Below are 27,382 nucleotides of genomic sequence, written 5' to 3'. Positions count from 1 at the left end.
GGATTCTAAGACACCGCACACCTGCTTCAGTTGACCCTACTCTTCTAGAAATCTCAGCTACTCTCAGAGACTTGCCAGGAGCAGGGTACTTACCTGACCCTCTATACACCTGTCAACAGAGGAAAGGTATACTTAAGTTAATTGGTAGTTTTATAATGATGATTTATGTATGAAAAAGAATAATAAAATATTTTTATATTGCAATGGATCTTGGGTATTACAGGTATTTTAAAACTTCACATTATCGGGGCCGGCCCAGTGGTACAGCAGTTAAGTGCACACGTTCCACTTCGGCGGCCCAGGGTTCGCTGGTTCCGATCCCAGGTGCGGACATGGCATCACTTGGTAAGCCATGCTGTGGCAGGCATCCCACATATAAAGTAGAGGAAGATGGGCACAGATGTTAGCTCAGGGCCAGTCTTCCTCAGCGAAAAGAGGAGGATTGGTAGCAGTTAGCTCAGGGCTAATCTTCCTCAAAAAAAATAAATAAATAAAAACTTCACATTATCATAAACCCTTTTTAGCCTGAGGTTTTCTCTCTGTCATCCCTACCAGACCCCCTTCTTTCCCCCATCATTGCTGCTAAATGTTCAGTGGAAGCTCCCCAAACAGGAACTCCATATGTTAGAAGAATATAAACTGTTGATAACTTTGGGCCTTCTTTCTTTCAGAAATAATCCAAAATGAGTAGGCAAAAATTATTTCCTGAGTGAGCTTCTTAAAAAAGAAAAACCTGAATTGTTTTAAATCTTTCAACTGAGTATTACTAAATATAGAAGAACTTGGTTTCCAAGATTTGTATTGAGCCCTTAGATTAGCTTTATTTTTCTGCTTTCAGAAATCTAAATTCTAAATCTAAGCAACACAAAGAGATAAAAATGTTGAGTTTAATGACTTCTAGTTGTATTATTTCAAGGTTCTCAAAAATGATGAGAATGCTGATTCCAGGTTGTCTGGGAAGCCTGTTTTTTGAGTAATAAAGGATGACTGCAATGACTTCTGGAAGGAGTTGTTCCCACAATTTTAGCTCCATTCTTTCCTTTTTCGGCATGGAGCATTCGGTACTATTTCTGGGAAAAGTTCTTCAAATTTGAGGCCATTAAATGAGGTTTCAGGGATTCCACTTTGCTTGAACCTTCTTCCCAAATCTTTGGCCTGTCAATTTGAGAAAGATCTTGGGTTGCTATTCAGATGTTGGGTCCAACTCACCCATGGTCAAGCTTTAGGCCCAGACGGCCACATCTGAATGGATACTTAAATTTTTATTTTTACTTTTCAATTGGCCTATAATTCAGAGGATTTTTTTTTTTTTGAGGAAGATTAGCCCTGAGCTAACTGCTGCCAATCCTCCTCTTTTTGCTGAGGAACACTGGCTCTGAGCTAACATCCGTGCCCATCTTCCTCTACTTTATATGTGGGACGCCTACCACAGCATGGCTTGCCAAGCAGTGCCATGTCCACACCTGGGATCTGAACCGGAGAACTCGGGGCCACCGAAGCGGAACGTGTGCACTTAACCGCTGCAACAACGGGCCGGCCCCAGAGGATATTTTTTAAATGCGCTCAATTAAAGTCTCACGAGAAATACCATGTCTGTACGTTAAGATGATGCAGTTCATTATGGAGACTTCCTGGAGAACGTGATGGACTGTAAATCAACCCACGTTTGGTTGAGCAGAATCACAAGCGCCTCCCAATTAAAAGTTCTTTGAATCCCCAAACCCATGTTTCCTTACTTGTAACTTTCATTATTTGCATGTCCTCAATTTTATTTGGACTTAAACCACATAGACACCATGCCTGTCCATTGGAAACAAGTACGGTCACCTCGAATGATTGCACCCTTTAATTCCAAGTTGTATCGAAAGCAATTGTTAATGATTTGAGGATCATAGCACTGATCTAAGCTGAACTGTACTCCTGAACTTTCAGCCCAAGTGCAGCTGCCTCCTGGCCCTGGAAGGCTGTACTTTGCGGGATGTGGGTTGTTCTCGCCAGTTTTGGACTCTTTGGAGCTGATGGCCCATTTTTCCAATTGGCCTGGAAGGTGCCGACATTTCAGGGGAGAATGCAGCTTCTGAAATAAATAATTCCTGCAAGTGAGATGGCTAGTAACGCTGAGTAATGCTGACTGCCAGAAAAATGAAACTACTTTTCTCATGACTTGCAAATCAACAGCAAAGACAATCAGAAAGGGAGATTCTGAAAATCTTCTTCATAGCAATACGTGATAACGGATGCATATTCTCCAAAATAACAGTCAAAGGACAAAATTTATTTGGATGTGTAAGTTCTAGGTTTGTGGCTGCTTTTTAGTCACACTGATGCAAGCATTATTAAAAACAAAAAAATAGGTGCCAACCTGGTGGTGTAGTGGTTAAGTTTGCACGTTCCACTTTGACAGCACAGGGTTCGCGGGTTTGGATCCCAGGCATGGGCCTATGCACCAATCATCAAGCCATGCTGTTGCAGCGTCCCACATACAAAATAGGGGAAGATTGGCACAGATGTTAGCTCAGGGACAATCTTCCTCAAGCAAAAAGAGGAAGATTGGCAACAGATGATAGCTCACGGCCAATCTTCCTCACCAAAAACTAACAAACAAAAGCCAAACAAAATGCTAACCAGAGTGGACCAGCAAAAAATAAAATGTTTAATTACAGAAGGAGAAGTTTGAATTGGAAAGAAAAAAATAAAACACCACAATAAGATTATAAAATAATGACTAGGCAGGCTACCAACAGTGATCCTCATTGATCAAACATTATCTGCCTCAGCATCATAGCTCTCCACCAAACTCCAGATCACACTGGAAACAAATCATTGCATGCTTTAAATCTCTGAAATTGATACCACATGAAAATGTCTAAATGCCATTCTAAACAAAAAATACCAATAACTTCAATAATGCTTTCAAATAAGCTCTTCTAACTACACTACAACAATGGCCTCCTTGTGAGCAGTATACCAGGAAAGTGCATCTTTACCTGTGTTACTTTAGCTGGGTATTATTCTGAAAATATTTCCTCTTTGCTGTTTCCTCTCATAATACAATTTCACCAAGATTCTGGAAGAAATGGGTATGGATTAGAAAGAAAAACTGGGCTTGCTGTATCAAGGGAAGCAGTTTTGGGGTTTTTTTGTTTTTTTCTTCTGAGCTCCTGTAACGCTACCTCACCCCTGTGTTATATTTGGTGATCTGACCACATATGGGAAGATTTTAGGACAGCTCATCTGATCAACTCTCTTCTGTTCCCATTTCCTCCCCTATAAACAGAAGTGCTACCTGCCCAGGCTGCCCCTCACAGTAGTTGGCTCCATCATGATCAGAAAGTCAGCGAAGTTCATTGCTGTATACACGGTGCCTGCACAGCAAGTGTTTTATCAATTCTGTTGAACTAATCATTTATGTGAAAATGCTTAGAAAATGATAAAGAGGAAATAAAATATAAATGAAAGTCTAAGGTGATAAATTGTAAATAAACTTGTCCTCGGGATTGATTTTATATGTCAATGGGCAACAGGCTAAGGGCTCACCCCATCACTGCTAACCCCCACCAAAAACGGTAAAATCTTTGTGTCCGGAGAGGCATGCACTTGTGTTCCATTCCTTTGTGCTACGGTATTTCTACCTCTCCAAATGCAAATGCATGGATGTGTGCACACGTTCATTGTGGCTCAGCACATGGATAGGAATGGGAATTACTTCTGTGGAACTTCTAGGGATGCTTCCTGGGAATGTGCTTGGACAGATAGTGAAGGGTAGATAGAAGCCCCAGACAGCGGAGGAGAGGTCTAACTGCCTCATTTCTACCCCTTCGGGGCTCTGAGGACAAACTTCCCCATTTCATGAGCTCGCCAAGGGCTGTTTCTGATGTCCACATCTGCAGAAACAGGCAGCATTCTGGAAGCAGGACAGCATTCAAGAGCAAGAGCACGGGGTCAACTCACACTTTCACCCAGCGTTTGGATCACAAGGTATGTTGCACCCAGAGTGAAATGACATTTTGAAGCAAGTTCTAAAATTTCTTTAAAGGAATTTGTATACTTTCTTTAACATTTCAAGCAATACCCACTCTGCCCAATCTCCCTGGAAGTCTTGTTGCTCCCATGCTTGTATAAGTGCGAAACTTAGTTTAAGCATATTCAGTAAACACCTAAACACTTTCCTTTTAAAAGCAAATATTTGATTTTTCTTTTGGGAGTAACTACTTTTACACCATTTTATCCAACTTCTGAAACCTAATTCTAGGCAAAAATAAGGAGGAAAAAAATATGCCACTGGCTTATTATATTGTGCTGTTTTTAGCGGAATCAATGAGAATAATGTAGACATCTTAGTAAAACCTCAATCTTATTTTCTGATACTTTAGAAAAATGCATTCCTCTAAAAACACATTACCCTTTAAGTGGCCTTTAGATAAACTGAAACATTGAAGAAATCCTTAGATTGTGGCAAAGAACATTCTCCGCGGACAATTCTAATCAACTATAGAAACATAACTGTACCTAGATCATATCATATACCACAGTGATGATCTTGGCTTCTGTCCATCTTCTAAAATGCTGCAACTCATAAATATCTGTCCTGCTGCTGTTTGCAGCTCTCCAACCCAGAAAGATTTACTCTCAATGACGGTTACTTTTCATCCTGAAAATGATTGGACATCTGCATCTTCCATTTCAGTTTTGTCATTTTGTTATCTTTGCCCACTGTGTTAATTATTTTGGATGCTTCATCCTATCCCCAAACAATATATTTGAAACACTCATGAGGATGCGTTACATAAATACGGAATGTGTTAAAGACGGAGTCTGAGGTAATTCAGAATGAATTTAAGTAAATTGATTGGAACCAGCTTTTATTTAGGAAATCTTCTAGGGACAATTCTGACATATTCAAAATACCTAACTGTTCACAGAGATGCAGCCTGCACGTGCATTCCAACAATTCCATGAATCAGCCATCAGAACAGAAATATATGCTTTTAAGGTGCTGGAAAAAAGCTAAAAAGAGAATCAGAAAGGTGATGCCAATTACAGTAATGAAATACGTGGGGAAAATTCTTCAGAATAAAAGTATTTTAATAAAATCAGATAAAGATAATGCAACAATGATGGGTGTCAAAATGAAACAGGGAAATGTAAAGTACACCCAAGCTGCAATCACATCCAAGTTTTATAGGTTCAGTAGACAGAAAAATGAGATCTATTCCACCCGGGTGAATAGTGAGGGAAAGAGAAGTGGCAACTGTAATTAAAAGCCAAAGGTCTTGCATTGAATTTGGCAATGATTTCTTGGATGTGACACCAAAGGTACAAGCAACAAAAGAAAAAATAGACAAATTGGACTTCATGAAAATTAAAAACTTTTGTGCATCAAGAGACACTATTAACAGAGTAAAAAGGCAACCCACAGAATGGGAGAAAATACTCACAAATCATCTATCCGTTAAGGGATTAATATCCACAACATATAGAGGACTCCTAAAACTCAATGACAAGAAAACAAACAGCCTGATTCAAAAATGGGCAAAGGACGTGAATAGACATTTCCCCAAAGATATATAAGTAGCCAATGAGCACATGAAAACATGCTCAACATCACATCACTACAGAAATGCAAATCAAAACCACAATGAGATACCACCTCACACCAATTAGATGGAAAAAAGGGAGAAAATAACAAGTGTTGGTGAACATGTGGGGAAATTGGAACACTTGTACACTGTTGGTGGAAATGTAAAATGGTACAGCCACTATGGAAAAATAGTATGGCAGTTCCTCAAAAATTTAAAAATAGAATTACCACATCGTTGAGCACTTGCACTTGTGGGAATATACCCAAAAGAGTTGAAAGCAGAATCTCAAAGAAATATTTGTACACCTATGTTCATATCAGAATTATTCACAATAGCTAAAACATGGAAGCAACCCAAATGTCCATCAACAGATGAATGGATAAGCAAAATGTAGTATGTACATATAATGGAATATTATTTAGCCTTAAAAAGGAAGGAAATTCTGACATATGCTACAACATGGACAAACTTTGGGGACATAATGCAAAGTTAAATAAGACAATCACAAAAAGACAATACTGTATGATTCCACTTATCTGCAGTACGTAGAGTGGTCAAATTCATACAGACAGAAAGTGAAATGGTGGTTGCTACGGGCTGGGGGTAGGGTGTAATGGGGAGTTAATAGGTATAGTTTCAGTTTTGCAAAATAAAACAAGTTTAGGAGATGGATGGTGGTGGTAGTTGTGTAATAATATGAATGTGCTTAATACCACTAAACTGCATATTTAAAAATGGTTAAGATGGTAAATTTTATGTCATGTGTGTTTTACCACAATAAAAAGAGGTGTTATTTTTTAAAAATCAAAAGTCTTAGATCAAAGATGGAGAATTACACGAAAACCAAATGACACTCATAATGTTTATTAAAAGTTCAGGACATATAATGATGTACACCTGAAATTCATACAATGTTATAAATGAATGTGACTTCAATATAAATAAATAAATAAATAAAATATACTAAGACCAAAAAAATGTTCAAGACAATGCACTATGCAGTCAGAATACCATATAGGCAAAAGTAAGCATTCTAAATGGAAAACTTATCGACAATTTTACTGGTTTATTCCATTTAAAGTATTTTTTGAAAATCTATTAAATGCTGGATCTGGAAATCATTGTTTCTAGATATTAAAAAAAAATGTAGTGGAGGAACTAATTGCTATTCACACATCCTTCAGGCGGTTTTTCCTGCCAGAATCCATACCCCCGAATTAGGTTAAAGTCAGGTCTTCTCAGAGTCAGAAGGTGAGTCAGCATCCACAACAACCCCAAGACTTTGTCCCCACAGGACACTCAAAAATGATTGGTTGGTTGAAGAGTAGTCCCTTTGCAACACCCACAACTCCAATAAAGTAAAACTGGTACCCAAGAACTCACGCCTCTTCCTTCTCCTCTTTCTCCCACATCCACGCTTGTGAAGTACTTGAACCCCACTCTGAGTCCACAGGAAAGGGTTTTAATTATTTGTATTTTGCTCATTCTTTTTTACTTGGAAATATTTCAAACATATAAAAAATGCAGAAACTAGCATAATGGATATCCCTGCACTGCCTCCCAAATTTATTGAACTGTGACATTTTCCATAGTTACTTTTTAAAGAGAAATAAAACATTAAAGTTATAGTTGATGTCCTCCTGCACTCTTTCCCAACCCTGCTCTCTCCTTCCATTCCAGCGCTAATCCCCACCTTGAATTACTGTCTTTCATGTACATTCTTATTCTATTACTGATATAACCACATAATTTTGCTGGAAGATTTTACAGTATTTTCACATATATCTGAAACCGACACATAGCAGCTGTGGCAGGCAGCCTCCAAGATGGCCCCCAAGGAGCCTTGTCTCCTGGTCTTCATACCCTGGGCAATTCTCTCACCTTGGATGTTGACTAGCCTTAAAGATGAACTTCTAGTGAACAGAATAAGGCAGAAGTGATGTGATATCACTTCCAAAATTAGGTTATACAAAGACTGTATATTGTTTTTGAGATTTATCCATGTGACAGTTTATTACACTATATGAATATATCAAAGTTTATTTACTAATTTTTAAATTGTTGGGCTTATATATTTGTTCCCAATTTGTGCTACTGCAAATAATTGCTGCAACAAATGTTTTTCCCACTTCTCTTTGAATTATCTTTAATTTCATAAAAATGCACATAGCTAAACAATAGTCAAGTTAAGATTTTCATTCAGGAATCAAAAGAAGCTAGACACAAAGAATTTACAGTTTGCCTAGACTAGCATGACACGTTTATATCTTTAGGGCAAAATTTAATATACCAAGGTGAAACCAAGAATTTCTCCACAGAAACATATCTAAGTCGGTGCTGTTGAAATTGTAGCGTAGAATAAAGGCAGCCATGAGACCACATTCCAGGCCAAGGCTGAGGGAACCCAGGCAGCGTGTCTCATGATTCCCTGCTTATGTACAAATGGAGCTAGTTCACATGCTTTCTCCTTTTCTGCTGTTCTTTTAAGCTTGGATTTAACTGCAGAATTTCCCAGTGGACGCTTCTTTTGTGCCTCAGTAGGCAACTTCCTCACGGGTGGATACTCCAGGAGTCACCTAAAGGAGAACGGAGAAGCAGAGCCCCCATTTTCACTGCTCTACTGAGCACGAGGTGGGGAGCACTGGGCAGGCAGTCACTCTCCCAGCACCACAGGAGTTAAGCTGAAGTTGTAAACCTCCCAAGTACTGGGAATATGCCCTGTCATTCTCTCTCCTGGCAAATAGGACTGGTTAAAATGTCATCATGAATTAGCAAGCATGCCTGCATGCTTCATGGTGTGACAAAGGTCTTAAAAGATTCTCTTCTATTTTTGATTTACAGACTTTTAAAGCTGACATTAAAAATTATTCCTCCCATGCAGCATATTTGGCTAAATGATATCTTTGGGCAGGCTTGGTTATGCGTTAAACATATTGTTTATATTTCCTATCACATCGTGATAGGAAAGGAGAAACCTGCAGACTCTTACCTCCCAGTTTTAGCTACAGCCATGGAGCAAACTACCCCCAACACCACCTCCACCCCCATTAAGACATAAAAATACTAAATAGAGAAAAGCCAGCTTTGAGGAGAGATGCAAATATGGTACCACCCCATGAGGAACCACCTGCAATGGCTGTTGTTCCAATGCATACTGAATGGGCAGGCTATTTAAAGGATGTCAAGCTTTTCAAAGAACCTGAGCTACCATTTCACCACAATTTAAGATTTATTCAGGAAAAAAAACCAGAAAGATCACATATACAATTCTTTCTTTGCATCATTTTCGGAAGCAATCTGTATCTCTCTCAGAATATACATATTTTATCTCATGTGCATCAGCTGAAGAAATACATACTAAGCCCAACCTTCAACCAAAGTCGAGCTACGCAGATGCTTCAGAACCCAACAGGCAACAAAACTTGGCCAGTGGCAGTCTCCCCAGCCTTCTGCTCCTGCCTCTCTTCCACCCAGCCTCAAATGCTGCTTCCTCCCCTCATTTCCTAACCCCCAAAGCACCAGCCTCCCTCCTAGGACACCAGGTCACCTCCTACCCTCGCCTGCATAGAACACGGCCTCGTATGTAAGAAGCGTTTGAGAAACATCAATGGAACAAATACAAATTTAAAATAATGCACTGAAGGATTGTCTAATATAGACAATGAAACTAACAACGGGAAATGAATTTAACAAAGGTTTCTTGAGCACCCACTGGGCTCACTGTCCCATCTTCTTTTAAAGGGATAGGTGGAGGCAGCTCGGGTGAAGGTCAACAGAACAAAGTGAGGTTACAGGATATCCTTCCTGCTCGCAGGTCATTAGGCAGACAAATGCCTTCCTGTGGTGGGAAAGATGATCTGAAAGAGAGCGAAGAACAGAATCTAGCAAATTAAAGGTAGTTTTCAGGCAGTGGATTCTGCAGTAAAGCCCCTGCGTCTAACAGACCCCGCTGGAAAATATCTTACAGCCTCCGCCCCAGACTGCTATTCATTTAACAACATGTTCTGACTAAGTGTGCCTTGTCTGAAGTACTCACCCCTCTCCTCAGAATAATTCTGGAAGGCTATACGAGGAATCTATGAGCGGTGGCTTCGGAGGAGGGGACAGGAAGGAGAGACTTAATGTTTAATGTTTTGCACCATTTTGATCTTTTTTTCATCTTGTGCTCACGCAGTATTTTTCCATTGAAAATAGTTGGTTTAAAACGTTTGATTAAAAAAACTCTCAAAATTGTAACCTGCCTCAAAAACAGACAAAACCACACCAAAAGATGGCACTTGGTGTTCCCTTTACAAACCGATTCACTAGCTGTACGTCTGAGGGGATGGGGTTCCACAGAGGGTTGAGCACAAACCTTTGATTTCCCGTCGAGGACAGCTTTGGGAGAAAGAGGGTGGTTTCCCACTTGCGCCTGTGAAGGGCCCCTGCTCAGAGCAGGCATGGGCTCTCTGGAGGGTTTGCTGTATGTGGAAATGGCACAGCCGGCGCCGAAGCCCTCAGATCTTCTACGAAGTACCGTGAACCTGAGTGGATGGTCACCCGGAATGATTCTTTATTAAAGGATGATTAAAACAAGGGCAGGGGCCAGCCCGTGGCCGAGTGGTGAAGTTCACGCTCTCCGCTTCAATGGCCCAGGGTTTCCCTGGTTTGGATCCTGGGCATGGGCATGGCACCGCTCATCAAGCCATGCTGAGGCAGAGTGCCACATGCCACAACTAGAAGGACCTACAACTAGACTATACAACTATGTACTGGGGGGCTTTGCGGAGAAGAAGAAGAAGGAAAAAAGAAGATTGGCAACAGATGTTAGCTCAGGGCTAATCTTTAAAAAAAAAAGGCAGATTCAGTGTTTCATTTAGGGAGAAAACAAGATTTTCTGGGGAACGGGTTTTATTTTTGTGCTTTTTGCACTTCAAAAATCTCAAGGTGACTTCTCTCCTTTCATTCCTATTATGAGTTGAATTGTGTCCCCAAAAAAGTATGTGGAAGTCCTACCACATAATACCTCAGAATGTGACCGTATTTGGAAATAGGGTCTTTACAGAGATAATCAAGTTAAAATTAGGGCCTTAAGGTAGGTTCTAATCCAAGAGGACTGGTGTTCTTATTAAAAGGGAAGTTTCAACACAGAGACACATATAAAGGGAAGACGAGGTGAAGAGACAAGGAGCATGCCATGTGGAGAAGGAGGCAGAGATTGGAGCCAAGGAACACATGGGACTACCAGAAGCTGGAAGAGGCAAGGAAGGACCCTTCCCCCACAGGTCTCAGAGGGGCCTGCCCACTCCTGGATCTCAGACTTCTAGCCAACAGAGCTGGGAGACAAGGGATTTCTGCTGCTCTGAGCCACCCAGTTTGGGATACTTTGTTATGGCCTCCCCAGGAAACTGAGCCAAACCTTTCTCATATCTTCTAGGCTTACAGACTCTCAGCAATCCCTGCCAGGTCTCACGGCCTGTGGCCTTTTGCCTCAAATCTGATGCCTCCCATTTGGCCTCATTGCATTTAGGTCCCTCATGCTGGTGGCACCTCCACTTCTCGACTCAGTTGTCTCTGTGCTTGGAAGGCCTGTGGGGCCTTTGTGGCTGTAGCTCTCTCACTCATCCTCAAGTCTCAGCCCAGAGGCCTCTCCTTGAGCTGATGAAGTGCCCATTCCCTGCTCCCCCCATCGCCCCTTCCCTCCGATGCTGCTCCTGCCCATGATGCCGGAAGCGTCTGTCTGTGGGTCTGTCCTGCCCAGTGAAGATTAACTCCTCCCAGGGCAAGAACCATGCCATCTTCATCTTTTACTCCCAAGCCTGCCACAATTCCTGGCACATGGATTGTTCCTGAGCTGAACCGCCCTCTCAGCGCCATTGGTAGAGGCGCAGGTCATCTCCAACTACATCCAAAGTAAGAGCCAATGTCCAGAATCTAAGCAGCCTGTGGTGTGGACTAGAAAGGAGAGACTTCACGGCAAGGAGAAACTAGGGCGTCTGGTCTGTTTCTAGCACTTCTGTGACTATTACTCAGCTCCGCTCAGAGGCCCCATGAGATAAAAGAGCCCAGTGAGACAAACAGGGCCCCAGGAGTGGCAACAGGCCTGGGCTATAATTCTGCACTGTCTGGGATATTTTTACCCCCGTTAACCCTCACTTGTCTACATGTCCATGTGCCTTGATTGCGTTTGGTCCTAAGTTTCTCTGGAGCCATAACCTCCACTTCAGAGAGTGTCGTTCCGGGCCCTCCGGGAACTGAAGAAACAATGGCTGAATTGAAACCACAAAACCAAGAGACTGAACAAATGGGTAGATGTGAAAGAAAGCTCTGGAAGAAGTAGGTGGTCTCATTCCCTCACTCCTTTATTATAAGACCAAAAGAACATGTTTAAAAGACTAATGATTTTGAAGAAATAAAAAAGAAAAGTGGGAAATAAAAGCCCTATTTTTCCAACGAAGGAACATTTTTCTCTTGATGATCCACAAATTATAAGATGACATATATTAGCATGCTATTTCATTAACAAATTACAGTCCATTCTCCACAGTGAAGGAATAAAGAAAAAGTTCACCTAATAAGAGAGGTTAGCTCCTAATTAGGATCAGGCTGCAGAATTTGCCAGCTGTAATTTTCCACTGCAAATTGCTCTCAGGTTGACCTTGGCTGGTATTAAGGACATGGGTTTGAAAACACATCTTTCCTTTGCCAGCACGTCCCCACAAAGCGCCAGTGCCTTCCACAGACCATTACGGAGTCTGTCTCCATCCCCCAGCATCCTGCTCCCCGATTGCCTTGTCATTCCCTCTAGCTTTAAGGAATCTTCTTGAAAAGAAATTAACATTTACTGAGTACTGTGGGATGGCAGAAAAGACACAGGACCTGGAGTCAGACAGGCTGGTGGTGAACCACATCTCCACTGCATACTTACTACCTGTGTGGCTTAACTCAGTCTTGGTTCCCAGCTGTATGATGGTTTCAGAGTTGTCTAGGGGTTCAACGTGATGGGGGTGTGTTGGTACAAAGCAAGCACTCACACATGTTATTTCCCTTCTGTTTCGAGTCCTGCCAGCAACTCTGCAAGGCTGGCATTCCTCCTCATTCTGAAGCTAAGACACCCAGAGAAGCTAAATCAGTCTCTCAAGGACTCGCAGCTAGTATATGGTGAGGGCAAGATTTGAACCCTGATCCCAAAGCATCCAACTTGGCCACACTGTCCACCCAAGCACACTGTCCTTGAAGACTGGCTGCTTCAAGCTGACACGTGGGGTGCGGGCCCCCAAAAACGCCAGTGCTAAACACAGTGCCTGTCCATGTCTTCTGCCCTCAGGGCTCAAAAAGTGAGTCTGGGGTGGAGGATGGGGCAGCCGAGGCAGCCCTGGACACAGATATCTTCCTGCCTTGAATCCTATGCCCCTCACTGGGCTGTCACAGAGGATTGCCCTGGGTGTCCTGCTAGCCCAGTGTCTTTTAAAGAGATTGTGTAAAAACCTTGAGAGATGAATGCCCTTTATTTCCAAGAAGCCACCACCTCCTACCCTCCCACCCCATCCCACCTCCTCGCCCGAGAGGCCTTGTGCAGTCCCAGGTGTGTTGATCCATGTGTCGCTGAGGTGGTGATTTCTAATGAGGCAAAGATCAGAGCTTTCTACAATCGCTTCACCCATATCGATTGCTTCCCCACACGAATAGGAAAGCTGTGGAAAAGTTCTATAAATGCACACCAAGCGATCCGGCTTTTCACGTCAGCACTTTGGAAAACTTTGGGACTTTGAAAATTTTCCAATGCTTCCAGAGAAGTCAATGTGACTTTCAGAGACAGGACAATGGTGGGAGGGTAGGGAGGGGAAAAGAGGAAAATATGACTTCAAGCTCAAGCCAATTATGCTCTCATATCACTATAATTCATTGCTATCTGGGAACATTATCAGAAAAGATCTTGAAAATAGAATTAATAGAATCTCATAGGACTTCAGACTTTCCTTAATTCCTTGTAGGGTTTATTTCTATTTGCTCCAAAAGGGCCCCACTTTTCTGGCCACCTGAGAACTATCATCAGGAAAGGAGTTTCCGGGCTAGCAGGGTGGCATACTGGTTAAGTTCATGGGCTCTGCTTTGGCGGCCTGGGGTTCGCAGGTGCAGATCCCTGGCACGGACCTAGCGCCTCTTGTCAAGCCACGCCATGACGGCATCCCACGTAAAATAGGAGAAGATAGGCACAGGTGTTAGCTCAGTGACAATCTTCCTCACAAAAAAGGAAGAAATTTCAAGAAAAACAATCAGTTAAAAATCTCTAAAATTTGGAGATCAAAAATTGCAATAGGTTGTGGAAGATAGAGAAGTAGAGAGAATGAAAAACAAGAATGAGGAAGTAATCTTTCGTAGCCAGTACTTATAGACATGACAGGTGATGTAAGTTATTCTCATACACACTAAAAACCTAAAAGCAGAGTTCCTAACATGCAAGTCTGTTTTAAAGGAGAAAAGATTTGTCGTTTCCTCTTATATCCTAAGAGGAATCATACAAATTTCAACGATCTTCCTTTGGCTAAAAGTGACTTTCATGAATTCAGTTTTACAAATACTCAAATTTACAAGCAATGATTATAAAGCAATCTGACTTTTAGCAGATCTCCCAAATAGCACCTGAGTGAGTATTATTTCCTTTAAAGTCATCCTCTTGGTATATTGTGCTTATTTCTACAACGCAGTTATTGCCCACAAGTTTCTGAAACTCTTTCAGAATTCCCTTCAGAACCTGAGGATCATTTCTCCTCAGCAGCAGCAAACATTTGTTCTCTGAGAGAAAATTTGATTTTTGGAAATGGCCAAAATTAATACACTCAGTCTAGGTGAAAAAAAGCTTTGGTCAAAAGCTAGATGAGGCTGTGATTCTGGAGTCATCGTTTTGAAACCAGTTCCCAGAGAGGAGTTTGAAAAGGTGTTTTATTTACCCAGTGCCCGTGGGAGGAGAGTCTGCCTTCCCAAGGCAGGTGCTCACTCAGCTACATGGAAAGTCATTCTCTTCTCTTTTTGAGTCTGTTACAGCTTATTCAGTTTTTGCTAGCTGCTTTTCACAAAGTTTTAATTAGGCATTTATAACTTGATAATATTATTTCCCCTTTCACCTGGGATCAGTCATTTTTTTCATCTCTGATGTAGAAAATTAGTTCTCTCAGAGCCCACAGAATTAATTAGCTGGTGGAGGGGCCACTGTGGATTTGCTTGATAGACTCATTCTTTAGTTTACAGCATTTCCTATTGAGATGAGGGTGAGGTTGTAGATTTACCATGTTTCTGATGCCACTAGCATGCAGAGGTTAGCCAGGCCTCCTTGCCTCTCTAATTTGGAAGCTCATTAGAAGACATTTGCTTACTTCTAAAGTGTATGACCATCAAGGCTATCCAGTGCTGATCTCTTCCCCATCACAAGGACTGAGGAACAAAATCTTTCTACACCCACTGTGTTTATAAATGCCTTTTGTGCAGTTCCTGGGACAATTTCTCTGTATTCTAGAAAAAGATCAAGGTTGGTACATACAGAAAGAAGAAAGATAAAATTGCTTCTAAATGATGTTCCCTCTGTACTCACTTGCAGCGCCCGTGCGCCTGCTTGTGGTCCAAGCCTGCCTCTTTCATCCAACCGAGTAGAAAGCACGTGGGCATCTTCCCTGCTACACTGAACACCGCGGCTCAGGCCGCAGCGGGCTGAGAGGGGATCCTGGTGTTTGGGAACACAGTGGAGTCGTCCGGGCTACCAGGGGGGCCTGTTCTACAGATGTCAGCTGTCACAAGCACATCTGAAATTGGCATCAGGCTAAAACTGGGTGTGTGTTCCCTTGGGCCATATCGGAGGACAGCGCTTGGAGGAGGAGCCTGGGGCATCTTAGAAAACTCCAAGTGAGGAAGCACAGGGACCTGCCTGTGAAGAGCCTTTCAGATGGCAGCGCCCAAGGGCGGGTGTTCTGCCTGCTGACCCAACCTGATATTTTGGGGCTAGGGGACCAGGTTTTCCTTCCCTTGAACAAGAAGGACGATGAAGGATTCCACACTGGCCTACTGTTAAGGTGAGTGTTTGTCTCTGTCTCTGATGTTTACCTGAGGATTTTTATTTAATTCATGTAACTTACTTATTAATGTCATATACATAAGCTGACCTCAGATGTATGTATTCTTGATTTATATGATCAAAGCTTCGTGCCTCTAGGTTGGAAAAAGGTGTCATATTTATTCCTTTTCAGTGGTTGTTTGAAATTATTAAACACCCAGAACAGCTTACCAAAATGGGAAGTGAAGACCGGTTATTCTTCTAAACTAGCGTCAAGTGCATTATGTGCTCGGGAAGATGAAGAATGTAAAGTTAGATTCTGAAATGAATCCCTAAGTTCTCCATAATGTTTCTACAAGGCACATTCTACTGACAAATTTGCTGCAACTTTGACACACACAGAACCTGCTTTGGAAAGTGGGTTTTGCCCCATGTCAGTATTTTCCTGTGGTATCACATGGCCTGTCTTTGGTGGTTGGCTGCCTGAGAGAGGTGAAGAAAGAGAAGGTACCAAAGAAAATTAAGGACAAACTTGGAAGCTGGGAACTAGGGTCCCTCCCTGCCCTGCCCTCCTGTTGCTTTATTTCTCCATCCTCACTTGAGAAGCCGGAAGTAACTTAAATATGTTGCTTATATAGAGAACTCGAATAATTTGTCACAGTATTGTCAACACAGAGCAAATTTATCGAGAGAACTCTGCTTACAAAACACCTCTTCTCACACTCCGTCCACACATTAAAATACTGTCTGCTTTGGACACATATAAATGTGATTCTAGTAAGGCAATAAAATATAGGCCCAGCAAGCATTCCTGAATCATTCCCTTTCCTTTATTTCCTCAGCCTCTGTCAGTCTGTCTCTCTTCACTTTTTATTTTTGAATTTGCTAGTTTGTTGGGGCAGAGAAGGGACGGGTAGGTCATATGTGGAGACAATGGTGATGAAACTCTCGAACTCCTGAGTGACCCAGGTCAAATTTCTCTGTACGCTGGCAGAGAAACACACAGCCCCTGCCAAAGCCACAGAGTAAAGTCTTCTAAAAATCCCCTCAGACAGCGACGTTTTAGAGTTAAGCCTTTTCATTTATATTTGGATAACCACCTGTTGACTTCTACTGGCGCTTGTCAAGGGCGGATAGATGGCGGGAACCTGGAGCAGAATTAGCCTATTCAAAGGGCTTGATATCCCTTTGAAGAGGTTGCCATTGTTTTCAATTGAGCCTAGTCAAGGCTCATAAGATCAAAACAGGAGAAACAAAAAGGAAAGGGTCTCCTCTGCTCTTGTGATTATCACGGCAGTCTCAGGCCATCCTTCTAAATCCAGGAATTGGTTAGGGCAGTCTTTATGATGCATTTCCGAGTCCTGAATGCAGTGAGCGAGAGCCAGGGAAAGACAAGGGAGAAAATCCACACTGGACATGGAGGGTGCCTCGGCGGGGCCTGCTCCGTGGCTCCTGCTCTTGCTGCACATTTTCTAGGACAAATTCTGCTTCTACCACAGAGAAAGAGGAGAGGAGGAAGGCAAAGCCAAGCCAGAGGAAAGGGGACAAAATGCAAAGTGTGCCTCAGTTAGGAAGTCTCATTTAAACCAAATCTCAAATTTGTGACGGGAAAGTTGACCACTGTATGGTAGCATCTTTGGCGAGATGCCAATGGTTCTAAGCACTGATGGGGTTGCCTAATTCCCCAGCCTGCCCAATCAAGAATTCCAGCCTGCCATTCCACAAGCGTTTTGCAAGTGTCTACTATACTCTAGGCCCTGTGGAAACATAGCAATGAGTCCATCATGGATCCTGCCCAAATGAAAGTATATGTTGTCAATTATCCTTAACAATTCCTAAAAGAGGCAAGAGGATAAAACTCAAAACTGTATGGCTGTTTCTGCAGAATAAAATACTCCAATGTCTCTCTTTGGAAACAATTCCTTGGCCAATTCAACAGCATGAACAGCAGACAGTGTCCTTTATTTACCAACATAGCGTTTATTATGCACCTCTGCAGAGCCAGAATTACAATCAAGACTAAGAGGCAGAGAGACAGCGTGGGAAAGAAAGCCACTGTTGCCCTCTTCCCCTACGTACTGTGACATTTTGACAAGTGTGAGCACCCAGCTCCAGGAGATTCCTCCCATGGTTCCCCATCCTCCTCTGACATGTCACTCACTTTGAAGCCCTTTCTGCCCCCGCCTGCCATGGACATGGGCTCTGCCAGCTTGGAATTATTTCCCTTCCTCTCATCCACACCTACCCTAGCCAGCCCTCCAACCCAGACACCCAACTGGGCTTCCACAGAGCTGGGGCAGGGTGAGCAGGCTCTGGGCTGGGGACTGGGGAGCCAAAGCTGACCCAGATGGTTCGTCCCTGCCCTCAGAGTCAACACGGTCAGTCCTAGGTTGGAGTGTCTCTGAAGTGCTTTGAGAATATGGAAGGTACGTATTGGATTTTACTGGGAGAGAAACAGAGACTTCTCTAGTCCCAATTAAATATGGCATCGACTGCCACTAGACCTGAGGCAGGGCTAGAGCAGGCAAAACAGGATTAGGGCCTCACCGGAGCTATGGCTACCCATCAACTGCTCAGTTCTTTGGATTGATCTTCCAGTTCCCCAGATAGTCACCTAAAATTGGCATTTGGCTTTCAAAGCAGACAATGAACACACCTGTCATCTCCACAATGTAGCCAGTAGCAGAGGTGGGCACTCCACACAGCAAAAGAGAGTGCAGTTCCACCTGCCATTCCTTCCACCCTCCCTTCACTGCCTCTTCTAGCCACCCAGTCCCCCATCTACACTTTCTCTCCAGATGGATCCCATCCCTCTACCCACTCTGTGAGCCACTGCCGGATCATTCTTTCTGAAAGGCCATTTGCTCCTTATCCTGCGCAGACTATAATGAAAACAGACAGGCACCCTCTCAGAGTTTTGCTGAGAAGAGTTTAATGAAGGGACTGTGCAGAACTGGAACAGGGTTGTGGATGCCACCGAAGGATAACAAAGCACCCAGGGACCAGCAAGAGTAAGACACCCTTACCACTTCCAGGTCTGAAAGGGCACAGGGAGAGAGAGGGGTCTCTAAGCTGGTGAGAGCTACAGCTGTGGATGAGAGGTTGCCCCCCAGAGCTGGAGCCTAGAGAAGTATGGCCACTGTCAAAGCCATGGCAGTAAGAGGACAAGGCAGTAACAGTCAGCCTTGCTCTCTCCCATCTCCAATGGCTGCCCAGAGTTGAACTCAACCAGAAGCTGAAGGGAGCCCAGCTTCCTCCTGGGGCACTCTGCTGAGGTTCAGCATCTGGGGCACAGAGCAGGGTTGAGAGGGCAGAGAATGGGTCTGTGTGTGTGTGTTGGTGGGGGTAGGGGGTGAAACTAGAAAATAACCAGCACACAGCTACAATAGTACAGAAATACAATACAATACAATACAATAGTTCAGAAATCTTTAATCCAATGGGCATTTATTGACTACCAAAGATGTACATTGCCATCATGTTACTTCTGATTCACACCAGACCCTGAGGGAGGTTCTGGTTCTTACATTATCTCATTTACCCATTTTATAGACAGTGAAAATGAAGTTCAGTTAGATTATGAGTCTTGGCCAAGGCCTTGCAACTAATAATGACACAGTCAGGATTTGAACTCAAGTCTGTCCAACCCTGAACCTGGGTGCTCTACCCAGGGAAGACGCACCTGTGACAGGAGTCAGTGACTGGCGGGGTCTGGGAAAGGAGGAAGAGGGCAGATCTGATTATGCCTTTCAGGGGTTGACCCTGTTGGCTTGGAGCATGGTGAGGCCATGAACTGAAATGGGAAGCCCAGGAGGGACAGATAAGTTTTACGGGCACGTGCTGAGTCCGAGGCCCCTGAAATAAACAACCACTTGATGGATGTGTCAGCATGCAATGTGGGGGCAGATCTGGAGTATCTGGAGGTCTCAAAGCCAGAAAGAAATGTTGACACTCACAGGACTGGGGCGATGGCTGACACTTTGAGGGTAAAGGACATCATCTGGGGAGCTTTCCAGGCAAAGATGAGATGAGGACCCAGGCAGGGCCTTCCAACACCCCTGCACTGAGCAGCTCCTCCTTACCTGAAGGGGATTCCCATCACCTGGTGTGGCACACAAGGCCCTCCTCCCCTGGAACCCACACATGCCAACATTCCTTTTCACTAATTCCAGAGACAGACCCCCCTCTCCAGCTAAATCTGCCTGCACTTTCTCAACTCCTCTGCCTTTCCCACGCTCAACCCCTCGTCTCACTCATGCCCCACTCATCCTTTGCATATGCTTCGGTCTGGCTGATGGCTCCCTTTCTTGACCTCGGTAGTTCCCATATCTCTGCCACACAGCACATGCCGTCTCGTAAAGCCTGTGTCTTTTGTCTCCATCCTATATGGAGAATTGGGTGCTCCATATATGTTGGATGTAGATGGACCAAAAAATAGTTGATTCAATCACTTGCTTATTTTGGAGGTAGCCAAATATCAGTAGGGCCAACTTTCTTGTTGGATCCAAAATAGGCCAACAGTTTGGAGTAGTTTATTATTCCTAAAACAGTGCTCCAAAAACAGCGGTGGCAGCATTATTGGAATATATGGGTAGACGTCCAAAGGGGCTACATGAAAAGGGGCAACACTTATTTGGATCCATATCACTGTAGTTAAAGGCACGGTGGGCTTAGGAATCAAACTGTCCATGTTCAAATTCTGGCCCTAGCACTGCCTTCCTTGTAATTTGGGGCAAGTTACTTAATCGAAGTCTCAGTTTTCTTACTTGTAAAAGTGGAACTTATTTTAAAGGTTTGTTAAGCAGATCAAATGATCCTGACAGGTAGTAAGACCTTAATGAATGTTAGATATCACTGTTATAATTACTTTTAGCCCATAGAGTCTAACTTATTAGACTCAGAAGGAAATGCATATAGTGCAATCTCTTCATTCATAGATGTGGGAATGGATGCTCAGAGATTAGGCCATGGGCAGGTGATGCTCAGATATCGTAACACAAGGCCCGTGTATTTCCTGCACTGCCCAGCATCATTCAGGCATCCATGTCATGTTTATACTTGTACAGGCCCAGGCTTTCAGCTGCATTACAAGCAGTGGGCACAGTGATCTTACATCTGTTTTTTCTTCCTGAAGAAATACAACTTTTATGTTATAAAACCCAAACTAGCTTGATCAAATAGGAAAAATACCAATATAACATTCAAGACAAATTTTCATAAAGCGAAAGTTACATCAGTTTGTAATCACAAAAATCATTGCTCACAATCCTAATTACTACCAGCAGGGTTACGGGAATCCTGTTATGGGAGTAATGAAAGCGAACAGGCGGAGAGAAGGTTGGAGTAGAAGTCATGGGGTGTTTTGTGCATGACAGGTTTTTTTGTTTTGTTTTGTTTTTGCTTCAGACCACTGCTTAGGTCACAGGAAAACCCTTGTAATGAAAATGTCCACCTATAGGTGGCGAACTTAGACTGCGGGCATTCTGCCCTTCAGCGCCCTTGCACACAAATGCCGCTGGAGGTGGAGATGAAAGGGAAATCTACACAAAGAAAACAAGAAACCTAAATGGATCCAGAAATAACATTCCTACACAAACTTCTAATGAAAAACACCTCACATAATTTCACAAAATATTTAGTCTGATTCATCTGCAAAAACACATCATGGAATTGCACCAAGTGCATTCATTCAAAATATATTTCCAGAGTCCTTACGAAATAGCACATGGTGGCTTGGAGTGGAAAAGATGCACATCCCTGCGCTGACAGCCTGGTGGCCTTCCGCATGCCAAGCACTTCTGGCCACAGCTCTCATTGGACCAGAGCCGTTGTCCCTAAGTTCACAGACGAGGAAAACAGAAGCTCAGGGGCCCTGGGGGAGGGCAGTCGAGACTGGAGCAGAGCCCAGCTCTTTGCATTCCAAGTTCTGTCTGTCCACCACTCTATACTGCCCCCAAGATGAGGCAGAAAATGACAAAACGATCCAGGATTTGGGGGTAGGACTAATTCTGTTGGGATTTATCACTCACAAAGGAGCCCCAGCCAGTTCTTCCAGAGTCCTGACTCGAGCGGCCTGAGCTGCCCCAGCTAACCCAGACTCACTCCCTAACCTTGGGGTTAAGGGTGTTTTCTAGAGTGCGGGTCTAGACATCCTGAACTTCTAGGGAAGGTAGTAAAGAGCCTAATTTATTAACATGAAAAAAGTCCTTCTACCTTATTTTGAAAAAGATCTTTGGATACAATTCAGTCTTTTTAAGTGTGTTTAATTAGAGCAGTGCTAAATGCCTATTTAAACCTATAAAGAGAGTGAACCCACTCCTTGCTCCTGTCAAGAGTTTCCTCTTCCAGACCTGTTCCTACGTATTTACACGTATGTGGATATGCAAGCATACATAGAGAGTTTTCTTCACCCGCTTCATATATCATCTGCCACTTGCTCTTTTCACTGAACAATATATCTTGGAGAGCCTTATGTAGATATGTGTCACTCAGTGTAACGGGACCTGGTGATTTAGAGTTTGCTTGTACCATAGTATATAAACCATTCTTCTGCTGGTGAGTATGAGGTTGTCTCTGCCTTCCACCATTACAGACGGTTCTGCAGTGAAATACTTTTACATGTAACTGCACGTGTGCAAGTAATGCTGAAGGATAAATTCCTGAAAAGGAAAAATTATTGGAACCAAGCCTATATACATTTTAAATTTTAATACTCTTAAATTGCCCTCCAGCCCCCACAAAGCTTAAACTGAGTTTTTTGTTGACTCTTTCCATCTTTTTTTCTCTTTCTCTCTCATTAACTCTCTATTCTCATCCTATAATCTGGATCACTTTTATCCCATGTTCTAACCTTAACCTTGAAGTCTTCCTTCTTCCTCCTTCTCCCACATCCAATTCGTCAGAAAGCCCTCTCAGATTTACCTTCAAATACGTCCCCAATCCAACTGCTTCTCACCCTCCTCTGCGGACACCTGGTTGAAGCCACCTTCTCTCTCCTGAGCCCCTGCAGTAACCTCCTACACAGCTTTCTGCTTCTACTCTTGCCTCCTTCAAACTGTTCTCAACACAGCAGCCAGTGACCCTGTTCAAACCAAGTCCGATCATCGCGCCCCTGCGCTCAGCATCCCGCTCAGCTCCTCACCTCGCTCAGAGGAAAGTCCTCGCGATGGCTTCCGAGGCTCTGTGTGATCTGCCCCTCTCCCCTCTTCACCTGTGTTTCCTCTCCCCGCTCCGTTCTGCTCCAGACACTCACCTTCTTGATACTCTGTGTGCACGCCAGCTGCACCCCCACCTTAGGGTCTTTGCTCCATAGGTCCCCTCCATCTAGAAATCTGCTTGACTAACTCCTTCACCTCCCTCAAGTCGGCACAGTTTGCACCTATTCAGCAAAGCCACCTTGGCACTCTTATTTAATGCTACAAACATCCCCCACCAGCACCCTGCTCCCTGGCTCCTTCCCCCTTTCCCATAGCACTTACAACCCTCTTACCTACTCAAAGTCGGTAATTAACTTTTTATTACATTTATTTGCCTGTCTCCTCCACCTGAATGTAAGTGCCACACGGGTGGAGATCTTTGCTGCTTTGTTCACGGAAAAACCCGGAGCACCCAGAGCAGCACCTGGGATACAATAGATACTTGAGAAATATCCATAGAATTGGAGTTGCCATTCCTCCTCATTCTGTTGAAATTAGGAAACAGCTGCATAGACATCTGGTTTTGACACTGAGGCGTTCCCTTGCGGATGATGTTGTCCTACGGCTTTTTGGAAATAACTTTCAAAATGGAAAAATTGGACGTCGTTAATATTGAAAACTTTTGCCATGTGAAAGAACCTATAAAGGGGATGAAAAGACAAGCTACAGACTGGGGGAAAATAGTCACAGGTGACATATCCAACTAGGGACTTGTATGTATAGAATATATAAAGAATTCTCAAAATGCAATGGTAAAAAAACGAAGAATCCAATTAGAAGGTGCACAAAGGGCATGAAGAGACATTTCATCAAAGGGGATAAAAAGAAGGCAAATGGGCACATGATAGGGTGTTTAACATCACTAGGGAGATGCAAATTAATGGCATAATGATATCAGACCATCATAATGGCTAAAATAAGAAATAACGATAACACCAAATGCCGGCAACGATGTGGAGAAACTAGATCCCTCGTACATTTCTGCTGGAAATGTAAAATGGCATGCTCACTCTGGAAAATAGTTTGGCAGTTTCTTTTAAAACTAAAAATGGACTTCCCATCAACCAAGCAGATGCATTCTTGAGCATCTATCCCAGAGAAATGAAAACATATGTTACACAAAAATTTGTATACAAAAGTTCATAGTGGCTTTATGCATAATATTCCTAAAACTGGAAACCACCCAAATGCCCTTCAATGGGTGAATGGTTAAACAAACTCTGGTACCTCCATACCATGGAATATTATTCAGCAATAAAAAGGAATGGAGTATCGACACATGTACCACTTGGATGAACATCAAGGGAGTTATGCTGAGTAAAAGCACTAGTCTCGAATAGTAATAATATTAAAAACTAAATTGAATATTATATGATTCAATTTATATAACATTCTTGGAATAACAAAGTTATAGAAATGGAAAACAGGTTAGTGGTTCTTAGGGTTTAGGGATGGAGGCCGGGGAAAGGGACAGGCGTGGGTGTAAAGGACAGTGTGAGGGAGGCTTGTGGTGATGTCACTGCTCTGCACCTTAATTATGGTCACGGTTACACCAAGCTACACACGTTACCAAACTGCATATAACTACACACACACACACACACACACACACACACACACACACACACGAGGCCATATATAACTGGAGAAGCTGGAATAAGCTCTCTGGATTGTATGACTGTTAATTTCCTGGCACTGGTGTGTACTGTAGTTACACAAGATGCTGACATTGGGGCTGTCTAGGTGAGGGGTGCACCAGGCTTCCCTGTACATGTCTTTGCAACTTCTTGTAAATCTATAATTATCTCAAAATGAACAGTTAAGAAAAGTTTCAAGAAGAAATACAAGCCAGTTAGTAAGCAAATCTTCTTTCAGCCCCAAGAGGCTTCTGCTTCCTTGATTTTTTCTTTTTTGGAAGATTAGCCCTGAGCTAACTACTGCCAATCCCCCTCTTTTTGCTGAGGAATACTGGCCGTGAGCTAACATCCATGCCCATCTTCCTCTACTTTGTACGTGGGCTGCTTACCACAGCACGGCTTTTGCCAAGCGGTGCCATGTTCCCACCCGGGATCCGAAGCGGCCAACCCCGGCGAACCCCAGGCCACGATCAGAACATGCGAACTTAACTGCTGCGCCACCGGGCCAGCCCTGCTTCCTTGATTTTGATGAAGATGTTTCCCCTTGGGGTAGTCTCTTCATTTTCAAAGTACATAACCCCTTTTTACTTGGTCTTTTTCTAAAAGTTCCAGTCACTTTTCAAGGGAAAGTCTGGAAATAATTGCGTGAACATCATTCCCGTGGGGTTTTGGGGCAGCTACTCAGCTCTCTCCCTTTGGAAACTTGGAGAAATGTCATCTGTCGCCTTCCTCACAGGAATGCTGAGGATTACAAATCCACAGAAATTCCAACGAACTCCTTCCATGCTGAAATCATAGAGCAAGAGGGAATTGGGGTGAGCACTCCCCTCCACTGAGTATCCCCCACATTCCGGTCACTGCACATGCGCTTCCAACACACTGTCTCACTGGTGAGGTTTCAGCTCATTCTAGAAAGACATGAAGGTCCTGTGTAAGCTACAGCATTGCCAACCATTGTATAACTAGTAGCTAATAATATTATTAAATATTATGGGTCTACAGTGGGTTCAGACCCTTCCTCAAATTTCCAATTAGTCAAAGTGAGTGTGATTTTTCAAAAGTTACTTTTTAAAAAATGCATAAACTAATTGCCTAGTAAATAAAGTTTAAAAAATAATCATATTCAGCACTTTTAAAGCACTTTTCCCCTGGATTCAACCAATAGCTTTTCAAACCACTTTGTGCATGTTCATGTCAACTTTTTTGTAAAACTCTCTCCTTGCTGCTTCCCACGACCACATGTTCCTCTCTTTTTCTTCATCACAGTAACATCCCTTTGGCACTCTCTCACTTTCTCTAGAACATGCCCTCACTAAACAAATATGCTGTGTCACTTCTATTCTTACACTTCCCGGGAATAAAACAGTATTTGCTTGTCACTCGTTAACCAGTGAAACCCCTGCATGATTATTTCCAACGCATCATAATAAACATCCCTTGACGTGTGTCACACAAGCCTAGAAGCAACAAGGAGGGGAGAACTGGCAGGGTTGGTGCAATACCATACAGTGCCTTTGTGCGAATTAGAAAAAGCACACTCTCTGGGTAGGACACAGGACTGAGTCACAGCTGAATTTCAGTCTTGACCTGCCCAGGTGGGGCACGACCTCCCGAACTGGACTCCGAAGTTCCAGAACAAGTTCAGGAACACAAGCTCAGCAACTCCTCACCTTTGCGCTGACTCCGTCCTTGACTTACAATGTTTCTAAGAGCAATCACTTGACACTTTTGTGACACAATTTTTCCCTGGGTCACAGTAAAAATTATAAAGTACTTAGACATGAAGTTTTACAAACCCATCCTGTTACAAGTTTCTTTTTTTGTCACCATGACAGTACTGCCAATGCTCACTGGGAGATCAGCATATCTCTCAGCTGTAGGCCAAGCTCAGACTGTTGTGGTTCCCTTTAATGAGGAAGGGGCAACTCTGGCTATTTTTGTCCTTGTGTAGTTTCCCTCTCCAGTGCAGTGGTCTGTGATGCACAGCCCGACATTCATGACCTGCTGGTGGGGACCTGATGCCCAGCTTCTCTTGAGCTGAATGAGAACATTTGACTGTCTCTGTCAATCCACAGTGGAACACACCTCCTAGACTTTCTACACTATGTGATACCAACTCTGGACAGTTCTCATTCAGCGCGCATCTCTGTCAGCTAGTCTGAAAATTGGAACCAGAAACACTTGACAAATCACTGGCCACATTTTGGTTACAGGTGGTGACACATTGCTGCTGCTGCTGCTGCTTATTCATGAAACTGGAGGTTAAGACTCCATTTCTGAGATGTAAACTAGGGAAAACCCCACGTAAAGCACCAACCTTGGATAGAATATCACACAGACAATTTCCAACTGAAACGCCAGTTATTAGAAGTCATGTGGAGTCAGGAGTTGCCATGGCATCCATTTGATTCTAAACCAGCTCCTCGTGCTGGAATCGTTTCTTATTATCATGTCTTTCTCATCGGGGGGAGGGGGAGAGAAAGAAGAGGGAGGGCCATCTGATATAAAACTATGTTATAATTCTAACACACTCAAGCCTTAAAATGAATAAGAAATTTAAAATTTTAAGGAGAATTAATATCAGCGTTAACACATTTATATTGCTGTCTGGTTTGGAATAGCACAGTCACATTGCCGTCATGGTTTCTTTTCTGTGACGTCTGATTATTCAGGGAGAAAACACGATAGTTTATCACATGGCATTTATCTTCACAAATAAGTTATTGGATCTCCAGGAGCGAAAATAAATATCTAAGCAGATCTAAACCACGATAGGCTGCATGTCTGCCGTACACTTCTTTTCGTCTGTTTTCTCTTATATATCATTTTTATTTAGATTCTTAACCAGACCATTACAGCTTTTCCTCTTGTGCAACTGCTGCCAGGGTGAATCTGTCCCCTTGTTTCTTCCCAGTTATTTGTTGGAAGCCCGAGAAGTGATTT

Source organism: Equus asinus, chromosome 24 (assembly GCF_041296235.1).
Source record: "Equus asinus isolate D_3611 breed Donkey chromosome 24, EquAss-T2T_v2, whole genome shotgun sequence".
NCBI lineage: Eukaryota > Metazoa > Chordata > Mammalia > Perissodactyla > Equidae > Equus > Equus asinus.
The sequence above is the reverse complement of the archived record's forward strand: the minus strand, read 5'-3'. Positions refer to the sequence as shown.